This window comes from Lepidochelys kempii, chromosome 19 (genome assembly GCF_965140265.1).
Source record: "Lepidochelys kempii isolate rLepKem1 chromosome 19, rLepKem1.hap2, whole genome shotgun sequence".
Lineage (NCBI taxonomy): Eukaryota > Metazoa > Chordata > Testudines > Cheloniidae > Lepidochelys > Lepidochelys kempii.
The window spans coordinates 758259-769192 of NC_133274.1; the positions used below are offsets into that span (position 1 = coordinate 758259).

A 10934-nucleotide genomic window follows, 5' to 3' on the forward strand; every position below is an offset into this window, starting at 1 on the left:
TTATCATACTGTACCATAGAGGCACTGAGGGGGTTTTGGTAACTTTATAAGCTTTGCCAATGCAACTGGAGTCACCAGAACCCCACTGCTCAAAACAGAAACAAGCCCCTTGGTGAGCGCTGTGAAAATACCTGGCAGGTTCCCTGCCCTGCAGCCAGCCTTCTCTCGCAGGAGCCTGCATTCTTCAGCAAACCAGAGCAAACAAGAAGCACCATGGGTTTGCTGTGCTGGAGTAATTGTTCCTGGCGCCTGCCTCGCTGGGGCTGGGGTACTGGTGAGACTCACACAATGCTGCTCCTAGGTCATTCAGAACTGGACTGAAACCTGATGGGATTTACTCCAGCTTGCAGAATTAGTAGGCTCTTTGTTTTCCTGAAATTGCTTCATTTATCCTCAACAGCTATATGCAATTTTGTCTTCCTACAGAGACTATAAAAAACACTTAACTCATCACTTGCAGCACCTGCCGCTTCCAACGCCGGTGAGCTCCAGGACTATTTCTCCTGAAAGGTCCTGCATTCGCGTGTGGGAGGAACTGCATGTCTCCTAGTTTTTGTCAGGACACTGACCCGCTCCTCAGTAACTCTCCTGCCACCTGGTTACTGTCCATAGCACATCCTAACCTCTGAGCCCCAACGCACATGCCTAAGGACTGGAGTAGTGCCCCCCCCACACACACACACACACCCTGGGTTGCATACAGTCTTCTCTAAACTACTGGAACAGAGCTTGCAGGAGCCCCCACTCCTGCAGCCCAGAGAAGGTCCAAATGCCCCACCAGAGTGAAAAGGTGAAACTTGCCTGAGGTCACACTTGCGCATGCCAAGGATGAATTTGACCTTGAAGGTGCTTTATATTCAATCAGTGGGATCCCCAAGGGTCCTGCTAAGTCTGGTTCCTTTGACCAGCAATAGTCTAAAGGAGCCCACAGTTGGATGTGTCTCCTGATGCTCAGCTGACGGTCTCCTGCCATCACCAACAGCTGTCCCCTTGCAGCAGCTGTCACAGCTTGTACATAACCAGCTGGGATTGCATGGGTCATAGCCTCAGGACTGGCCCTCTGTCCCAGTGCAGCTCATTGGATGTGGGGCTTTATGCCACATAAGGGGTACTGGCCATTTAAGTCTGGAGGAGGCAGACTGGGAATCCGGTCACCTCGTTCCATGACTGACGTGAGCAAAAGATAGCCCTGGGGGTATTGGGGAGGGAGAAGGAATAGGAAAATCCAGGCCACTGTTCCTTTAAAAGCCCAGGACCAGGATCCTTGTAGAGAGGGCGGGGCATGGTTCCCTTCTCCCAGTCAGGTGTTTGGGATTATTAGACCCAACTGCAGAGGGTCAGGGAGTGGGCAGATGACTGGGCTGGTGAATTGCAAAGGAGGCTGCAAGACCAATTAAGGACAGCCAGGGAGCACTCAGCCAGGTTGCAGGCCCCGGGGTGGGGAGGGCTATGAAAACCTTGACTTCAAGGGGAGAATCTGCGGGCTGAGGAAGCCAAGCCACTGGCCTGATAAGGAGGGTGGAGCCCTGAACGCCAGTGCGGGAGGAGCACGGAGAAGCTCTTTTGGCTGCCAGATGTTGTGCAATAAATTAGCCCTTAGGAGAGGGAGAATTCTGGTTAAAGACTCAGGGCTAATCTAGTCACACCCAGACACTAGAAGGGAAACTGAGGCAGGGATTACTGTAGCACCAGGGGGCACGGCTCAGCGACTGCATTCCTCCTATTCCATCAGCTCCAGGCTGCTGGGTGCCAGGCTGCACCAGGGGGGAACAAATTAGAAGAGACTTAGTGCTGCTCTAAATTGGGCTGGCTGGTCATGGCCCCAGATTGCTAGAGCCTACAAGCAGGTTTTCCACTGGCCACACCCTAATGGCAGGGTGGCAGAGCTGGGCTGAGTTCAGCAGGGCAGGTCTGCAGGCTTCCTGCTGGTTCTGCAGTGCTGGAGTCCCACTGAGTGGGCAGACAGGGCTGAGGGTCAGGCAGATGGGCTGTAGTTCAAGGCAGTGGAAGGCTGGCCTGGGACTCCGTAAGGGCCAAGCCCCGGTCTGAGCTGACTGAGACCTTGTTCAGTCTCTCACAGGAGTAGGGGAAGGTGATCTGGGGACCGTACTCTACTTACACTAGTTAATCCCTTCTGTCTCATGGGGCAATCTCGGGCTTATTCTGCTTAGCCATTGGGCATGCCAAGAGCCAGATTTCTTCTGAGCTGGCCAAGGATAAATCAGTGCCAGCCGCACTCGCTTTAAGGCCTGCCAGCATATTACCTAGGTCTCCAGTCAGGGCTCTGAGGTATAGTCCTGTGCTTGCTATAATAGCCGAATTTGGGGCACAGTGTCTGTGCTGCAGCCTGGCTGGAGAATGAGAGCTGACAACCTGGTGTGTAGAGAAGCTTTCTGTACACGTTGGTCCCCTCATACTGTCCTACCTTCACTTTCCACCCCACCACCACAAATCACTGGCTCGCTGGCTGATTTCCTGTGATGGAGTCTGAATACCGACTCCTCTAGCATCTTGTGCTAGAAACAGAATTCTAGTGGAGGTGGCTGCTCATTAGTGCAGAACGTCAGAGCAGAGAAAACCCATCACTGCTCCCATTTGTCTGGGCCTCGTCACTGCTGGGGAACAGACAGACAGATGTCACATGCACCGTTCAGAGTCATTAAAAGGGGAACTCTTGAATCAGTCTTTTGAGCATTTGATATTCTGCTTAGTGGAACATTTGTACCATCTTTAATTACTATTTCTAAAAGCACCATGGGATGAGAGGCAAAAGCCAGAAATAAATCGCAAAGGATGATCAATTGGGCATGAAACCCTTGTTATTGATCACCTTTAACCTCTTCTTAAACTAATGACAGCGCTACCATTTAACTGTCCCCAGGCACAAAGCACATCAATTGCACAAGTGCCACATAAATCATCATGGGTCACAGTGCATTGCCAAGTGGCTCAAGAGTGAGTCTGCCTGACAGCAAGCAGTGCAGGCATCCCGCGTGTACTGTGGCGAGGTCACACGCAGACACCAAGCTATAGCGTTTTCTGATTCACCACGTCAGGCTATGCTAGGTCCCTGCCACTGAAGCACAATGGAGCTACTTCCTTCCATAAATAAAAGGTCAGCCTCTCAGTGCGAGATTTGGCACCAGAGAGATTGTCCAGGTGCAAGACCATGTCACACCACTCCAAATCCTCATCCTCACTATGTAGTAGCCGGATTATGGAAATGTCAGTTACTTCCCAGGCAGTGTCCTTGCCCCGAAGAGTTTATGGCCTAAAAGAAATACACTCAACCCAACGGGTCCATCTATGCCTGCTCCTGACAGCCAAATCCTCTGATCATGGCAGCACAGCTGAGGGTTGTGGGAATGTCAGAGGCGCATGCCTTCACAGGAGGAGCCCAGGGGGCCTTAGAAGAAATCAAGTTCCTGTGTCTAGGCAAACATGCTAAGCAATACAGAGCTACCAGACATGGGCAGAAGGGGGCTCAGACTTTCCCACAAGGCGTTAGCTGCTTTTAAGAGAAAGGACACTGAAAATTTCAGCTTTTCTGGAGTTGCCACTTTTCTTTGGCATGAAAAAATCAACACATGCAATTGGCAGCAAAGCAAAGTTAGCACAGCCTTTCCCAATAACAATAATATTAATCAGCGTTCAGTTTACAGATTATCCCTGGAAACTTCAGCCTGGAGATTTGCTGGTTTCCAATGCAAGACAACACTGGCTGCTAGATTTCCACCATGGTAGCCTTTACTAGGCTGTGTCTAATGGATGGCATCATAGCACTTATCGACTGTCCATGATGCCATGTAAGCAATATGAGAGGACACACGCCTACACTTTGAAGGAAATGCTTGTACTTAATTATAGTGGAATGATCGGCTGCGCTGTGAATTCTGCCCCATGAAAGACCAAGAGATGGTGCCTCCTTTAAGCTCCTGATTTTTCACATGAAACTGTCAGTCATCAGATGCCACCTAGATCTAATAGACGCTGTTTATTGCCAGAAAGTATTTCCATATACAGCCACCCTCGGCCCAGGGGGAAAAAAAAAATCCCACAAACCAAGCAGAATTCCATTGCACAACCTCTCTGTGTGCTTCTCTTTCCCAGAAAGCTCTTGGGATTCCTTCCTTCACAGAAACTGGGGAACTCCCTTTCTGCAGCTAGGTAAAGGAGAGGCCATGCTACTCTGGTAACTTCACCAGCACGAGTCTGTGCATGAAAATCCTTCAGCCAGAGAACTCACAGGCAGACTGCACTTGGTGGGACAGACTGCAGCTCTAGGGCCTATGGGTCACGTTCATCCCCACGCTGGAACAGGGCTTGATGACTCGACGAGGGGCAGAGCAGTGTGGGGTGAAGGCAGCCGTCCCATCCGGTGCTGGGACTGACGGGGCCTGTTCTGCCCTCGGGGCAGGTTAGAGTGCCTGATGGCTGAACTAACTTGCACACAGATGCCAATGGTCCTCCTGGGCTGTTCTGGCAGATAACAATCTCTGTGGCCCAGGACACACACACCCACACACACACCCGGGACTCCTACAGAGTGCGGAGATGAGCCAACTACGCTGATATGGCTCTTGTTGAGGAGTGGGGGATGGAGCTGGTATGAAGGGGCCTAGGTGGGTTAAAGCCACTTTGTAGGAATTAAGAGCACTTGGGATATGCTTACTTGCTAACAATACATTCTCCTCCTAGGGGCATGACTGACACACGCTCACTCACACACACTCTCTCCCCCCCCAAGTAACAGTGACAAAGTCATGCCTTCTGTGCAAGGCCCTGGCTCCTTCCCGATTCTTGTCCTATCGGGCCTTGTGCCCAGACACCCCTTCCATTCAGTGCTATTGCTAACGTGACTCGGTGGGGCAGGCCTTTGCTGCAATGGACTTGAGCCCTTTGGCAAGGCTCTCAAGCCCCCTAGAAATGTGTTTCTAAAGTGTTTCCAATCTGCCATATCCGCCTTCCCCTTTGTTAGCTCTCCTGCGGACAGGGCAATGCTCATGGAGGGTTTCTCCAGCTAGCGTGTTTGGAGCCAATGCACATACGGGGATTTGAGTCTTACTGTTGTTATCGCTATATTATCTATTGATTGCAATACCCCAATCTCCTTGGCAGCTGGGCACCAATATATTCCAGTACTTTCCAGCTGAGCCTCGCCAAAGAGCTTCATGAGTTTTAACTCACCCTCCCTCCACCTCCACCTCCACCTCCCTCTGAGGTGAGGACACAGGAACTGTGTTATCCCGACCATTCAAACACCAAGCACTTTTCTGCTATTAAATGTGCTGTCTAAAGTGTGATGCTAAGCACACATTCTGCCTGCGGGTGGCTCCGGTACGCCCAGCCACACAGGACATCCTCAGCAGGACTTGGATTAATATACACTCTACCTCCCTCTCTGCCATTTGGAAGATTTCCACTGAAACTCTTAAAAATCATTTGGGTGTCCTCATCCATCAGCTATTGGAAGTGTTATTGATAATGCAATCATTCCTCCTTGGGTCCCTCCGTTTCCCTTTTTCTCTGCTGCAGACATTGTAATTTGTCACTGCCGTCCTCCTGTAACATTGAGAGATTGGAATCTCTGCCCAGGTGGATTCCTGGAGCATTGTAAATGCAGCTCAGGGAGGCGGCCTGCATTAGTTACAGCCAACACTTATGAACAGGGCTGTAACACGCTGGAACTCACTCTGCTCTTGTACAACCCCACTAAAGCTCTGTCGCAGACCCCGGCAGGAGAGAGTAATGTCCCTGCTTGTAAGTACACTCAGGCGCCACTCCAGAGCAGCCAGCCCCACTTACAGCTCTTGAGAATGAATGACCACTTTGAATGAAGAAGGTGGAAATGTGGGTGGGCCCATGTGACTCAGGAAGCAGCTCCAGGAACTTGGCCTGATTGTGGCAACAAACAGGATTCACATCTTGGGCAATCTCCAAAAACTCTCCACAGCCGCATGGCAACCACCATGATGGGAACAGGAGCACGTGTTCAGCTGCTGTCCTGGAGATATCAGGGCTGCGCCTGACTCCTGCTTTCCTCTGCACCCCTGCTGTCTCAACGGTGTACATTCCTGGGCACCCTGGCTGCCAGTTCAATGGGGCTGCACAGCAGAGTTCTTGCCAGGGGCTGTTCAGGCTGGTACACGACAACAGCATTTGTGCCACAGGGTCAGGAGGTGGGAGGTTTAAGTCTCCCCTTAGTGGTACGGCATTGGGTGCCATCCTGACACAGGGAACTTGGAAAGAAGATTTGGAACCCAGGCCCCTTCTGCTCATCTCTGGGGGAACATTGTAGAAGGGTATTAAAGCTGAAGGGGGGGTCATCCTGGTGTCCTGGACAACAGCCCCCTTCTCAGTAAAGCAGGTTGCACCATCCCACGGTTGGCTGGGAGATCACCAAACACAGAGTGTCTGGTGCCGTTTACCTGCAGCCAATGTCTAAGCTGGTGCTTTGCAAAGCATTTCCTGTGGAGGGTGCAAGATAGCCATCCCGGCCTTGTGACACAGGGAGAGGAAGAGCTCTGCTTCTGCACCACTTTGGGCTCCTTGCTGGGGGGCAGGTTTAGACCAGGCCTTTCATTTTGAATGTTGCTTCTCACAGTGGCATTTACATTTAAAATTCACCTTGCTGAGCCACTGTGGGTCCTGACATCTCTCCCTGTCAGGGAAGGCCATAAAATCCAGCCAGCTTGGTAAGCGCTGGATCATAGCAGACCCTTGCTGGCTCCTGGCATTAGAACATAAGAGCGGCCATACTGGGTCAGACCAAAGGTCCATCTAGCCCAGTATCCTGTCTTCCGGCAGTGGCCAAGGCCAGGTGCTCCAGAGGGAATGAATTGAACAGAACAGGTAATCATCAAGTGATCCATCTCCTGTCACCTCAGCAAGCAGAGGCTAGGGACACCATCCCTGCCCATCCTGGCTCATAGCCGTCGATGGACCTATCCTCCATGAACTGATCTAGTTCTTTTTTGAAGAACTATGTGGGCATCTCATGATACTGAGCCACAATGATCTGGAATCTGTTATATGCCATTGCTAGTGATGCTGTCGCAGGGTGGCGAACCAGTTCCCCCAGAGGACGGCTGAGCCACGCTCTGCCCAGCCCCGGGGCAGCCGTGAACTTCTCTGAGGGCCTCTCTGAACATGTTACCATGTGAGCTCCATGTGCTATAAAGTGGGACGGATTCTGGGTTTCAGCAGACTCCTCCCATGTGCCACGCCCCTCTGACTCCTGCCACTATAGCCGCTAGCATGATGTGTTTGTACAGCACCTAGAACAATGGAGCTCTGATCTCTGACCGGGGCCCCTGGGTGCTGCTCCAGTAGAGAGAATAAATACTGAGATGAGGCACATCGCTGTCATCGATTCTGACTGCACTGGGGCTTGACTTTGGGGATAATCATTCAGAACGTGAGGCAGCTTGCCTCTGTCGCCTCCCCCATGATGATTACTCCCCAGGGTTTTGCAGCAGTTCTCTAGCTCAGCAAACTGCCCCTGACAAAGGTTTTGGCTTGGGAATGGCTCCCATCCAGTCTTGGTCCTTGCTCAGGTTCCAGGGCATTCTCGCAGAGGGAGTGCTGGGCACATCCGATTTGGGACCCCAGCTGGCTCTATTTTCCACTGTTGCAATCAGCTAACCAGTGAGTATGTCTATGGGGATTCCAGCAGCTCCAGGTAGGCAGCATTCTCTACAGCTCCCTTCCCAGCGGAGGAAGGAATAAGCCATAAGCAAAACAAGCTCTAAAAGTGGCTTCCAGCAGGGGTCTCTGTATCTCAAAGCGGAGGAGCTGCCTTGTTAGATGGCCTCTGTATCATGCAGACCTCGCTGCAAACGCTTCTCAGCTCTTGTCTGGCCCTGAGGCTGCACTTAGCCATGTGGGGCCCTTCCATAAGGAAGAAGCCTGGTGGTGAGACTCTCCTAGGAAACTTGCTAAAGGCAGGAGCCTGCTGCATGGAATGTCAAGTGGACGCTTTCACTATGCCATGAATGGTTTCTGTTCTGGTGGAAGGAAAGTCTAAGCCACAATAAAGTCCTCTGACATGTCAGTGTGCAGAGGCAGAGCTCCGTTCTGACGACAGCTGGGCATAGAGGTTGGCATGAATTTGCATAGATGAAATGATTTCTCCTGCCATTCATTCAGTCTCTCTGTCTCTCAGCTTCGCTGTTCCTTTTTGGAATCCGGCGTCCACACAGAAAGCATTCACTGCCTGACAAGCTCTTTGCTGTGGATTGCTTTACACAGATGTCCGCTAGCAATTCCATGAATTGTTGCTCTATACTCACTAAGCTGTTTGGGAAAACATTTCAGATAACTGTCCTACGCATTGGGGTGACTGAATTAATGACATTTGGATGGTCAAAAAGATAGTGTGAATCGAAAACAATGCTTTCCCTGTGGCAGCAGAACCAGGAGAATTCCAGCTGGTATTTTCTGTTAATAACTGACTCTGGGAGTGCTCTGCAGCCCTGAATACCTTGGAAGGGGCTGGGGAAATGTATAAACCAGCCTGTCAGTTTCCCTTCTGAACTTTGGAAATGCCAGGAGAGGAATTCTTTTCAAGTTGTGACTGACATTTCCACAAATAAGAAAAGCTTCCCCTTCCTGCGGCTCTGCCTCAAGGGTGGGAGAGAAGGTCAACCCAGCCTTGGCGGTGGGCAGCACAGGTGTGAACCAGCCACGGTGCATGGGGGTTAATCGTCCTCCGGAAGGGGGCATGGGTGTGACTCTCTCCTTGGTAGAATGTGAATCATCTCAGGAAGGTGCAGAGTACCAGAAGGGCTGCAAGTCAGGGCTGAGGGGCAACAGGAGATCCCAGGCCTTGAACAGCTGTGGGTGCTGTGGGTCTGGGCAGAGGTGCCTCAGCAGAGCTGTGTGGAGGAAGGGGGCGGGGGGGGCGCTTGCACAGCACCTGCTCACTCTCCAGCCAGCACATCTCGGCCCAACTTGATTATCATACACATTGTAAAGAGAGTGGTCACTTTGGATGGGCTCTTACCAGTAGGAGAGTAAGTTTGTGCGGGGGGGGGTGTGTGAGAAAACCTGGATTTGTGCTGGTGCTTATCACAAAGCGAAGAGATTCCAGCAACGTCCCCTAGTGCAGCTCGAGGCGTCTCCCCAGCTGACGAGCAGGTGACCCTGTTCACAGCCTGGGATGTGGGTCCCATTAGGCAGCGTGCCTAGCCCTGAGCCTGGTGGTCTGGACTCGGAAGAGTCTTTGCTGCGTCTGGGGCTCTGCGAAGCGCTGTGATCCCAGCCATACATCATGGGGGAGAATGTGCGCTCGGGTAACACATTAGAATAATACATTATTAGAACAGTGTTGCTATGGTGATGTATTAGGGCAATACATCACTAGATACTGTCCCCTTGATGATGTATTGCTCCAAACATGGCTCCTGCCAGCCCTGGCACAAGGGCCACTGGAAAAGGCTTTCCTTTTGTGCATTTTTCTCCCCTTCCCCCCAAGGAAAAAGTCCAAATCTAATGGCTTCATTAAGGGAGGCCAGACCGGGCTGGCCTGGAGCCCCACCGCCTCCCTCCTGGGGCCTTTGAAAATGATGTTTGCTCTGTGCTGAGCAGCCTGCTGTGGGGCCTGGGAACCTGGGGGGCTCATGGGACGTGCCTAGAAAATATGGCAGTGTCTGTAGGGCAGCGTGACAGTGTGACGGGACCCCAAAGCGGCTCTGGCAGGCAGAGGGTTAAACACCCACAGCCAACTGCCCCAGCCCTTGGCTCTGGGATGCAGGGGAGCTGCACTGGCAGCAGCCGTCACCTGATTCCCTGAGGGGTGGGCGATATACAAGGAGAAGGGGTCAAGAGTCCTGCATTTGGCAGCCCAGCCACACCTGCTCATACGCCCTCCCCAGGCCTGAACACACCAGCCTGGGGGACGTGCACTGACCCGGGAGCTCTGGGCTTATCTCTTCTACTGGCTGATGGTAAGGGCATGAACTGCACAGAAATAGTCCTGGTGACGACGGCCTTGTGCCCTCATTGTAGGAGGCAGGCAAGTGCCATTCCCCCCATTCACACAGAGGGTTGCTGAGAGGCTGTGGAAGGTCACCTCAAGCAGATCTAGGACTAGAACCCCAAGCTTTTGCCACCACAGAGCCAAATCTCAGCCAGGCTGCTTTCCTGGTTGAATGTGCCCTATCTAAGCTAGCTGTAATCACTAGGCCACAGTCTGCCCCCAGAGCCAGGCACAGAACTCAGGACTCTGCCTACCTGGTGGAAGGAGGAGCCATGCCGGCCAAAGGGCCCCTGCAGGGCGTCCAAGTCTTCAGGCGGAAGAAAACAGCTACAGCTGTTGCTCACTGCAAAGGAGGAAATGGTCTCATTAAAGTGAATGGAAGACCCCTGGAAATGATTGAGCCAGAACCCTGCAGTACAAACTGCTCGAACCTGTTCTCCTCCTGAGCAAGGAACGCTTCACTGGTGTTGACATCAGAGTCCGTGTCAAGGGTGGCGGCCACGTAGCACAAATCTATGCAATTCGTCAATCTATTTCCAAAGCATTGGTGGCTTATTATCAGAAGTATGTTGATGAAGCTTCCAAGAAGGAAATCAAGGACATCTTAATCCAGTATGATAGGACCTTACCGGTTGCAGATCCTCGTCGTTGCAAGTCCAAGAAGTTTGGTGGACCTGATGCCCATGCACACTACCAGAAGTCTTACCATTAAAATTGTTCTTTACCCTTGTATCTTGCAATAAATATGAGGAAAAGTTAATAAATATTTCAAGTTTCTAAGTCTAGGGGGCAGGGGCAAAAAAAACCTCCCACAGCTGGCTCTCCAATGCTTATGTAATCTGTAGGCCAAGAGTGCTGTGCCCTGCACTGTGGGCTAACGCACACAGAGGATAACAGCTTACTGCTCCTACCAGCCACTCCTTTAGCTCAAGTGGAAGAGGTTGGGCTGAAGGTC

General features: G+C 51.8%; 1 pseudogene; it reads left to right on the forward strand.

Moving 5' to 3' along the window:
* Positions 1-10251: 10251 nt before the first annotated feature.
* Positions 10252-10691, forward strand: LOC140900576 (small ribosomal subunit protein uS9-like; annotated as a pseudogene).
* The last annotated feature ends 243 nt before the right edge of the window (positions 10692-10934 follow it).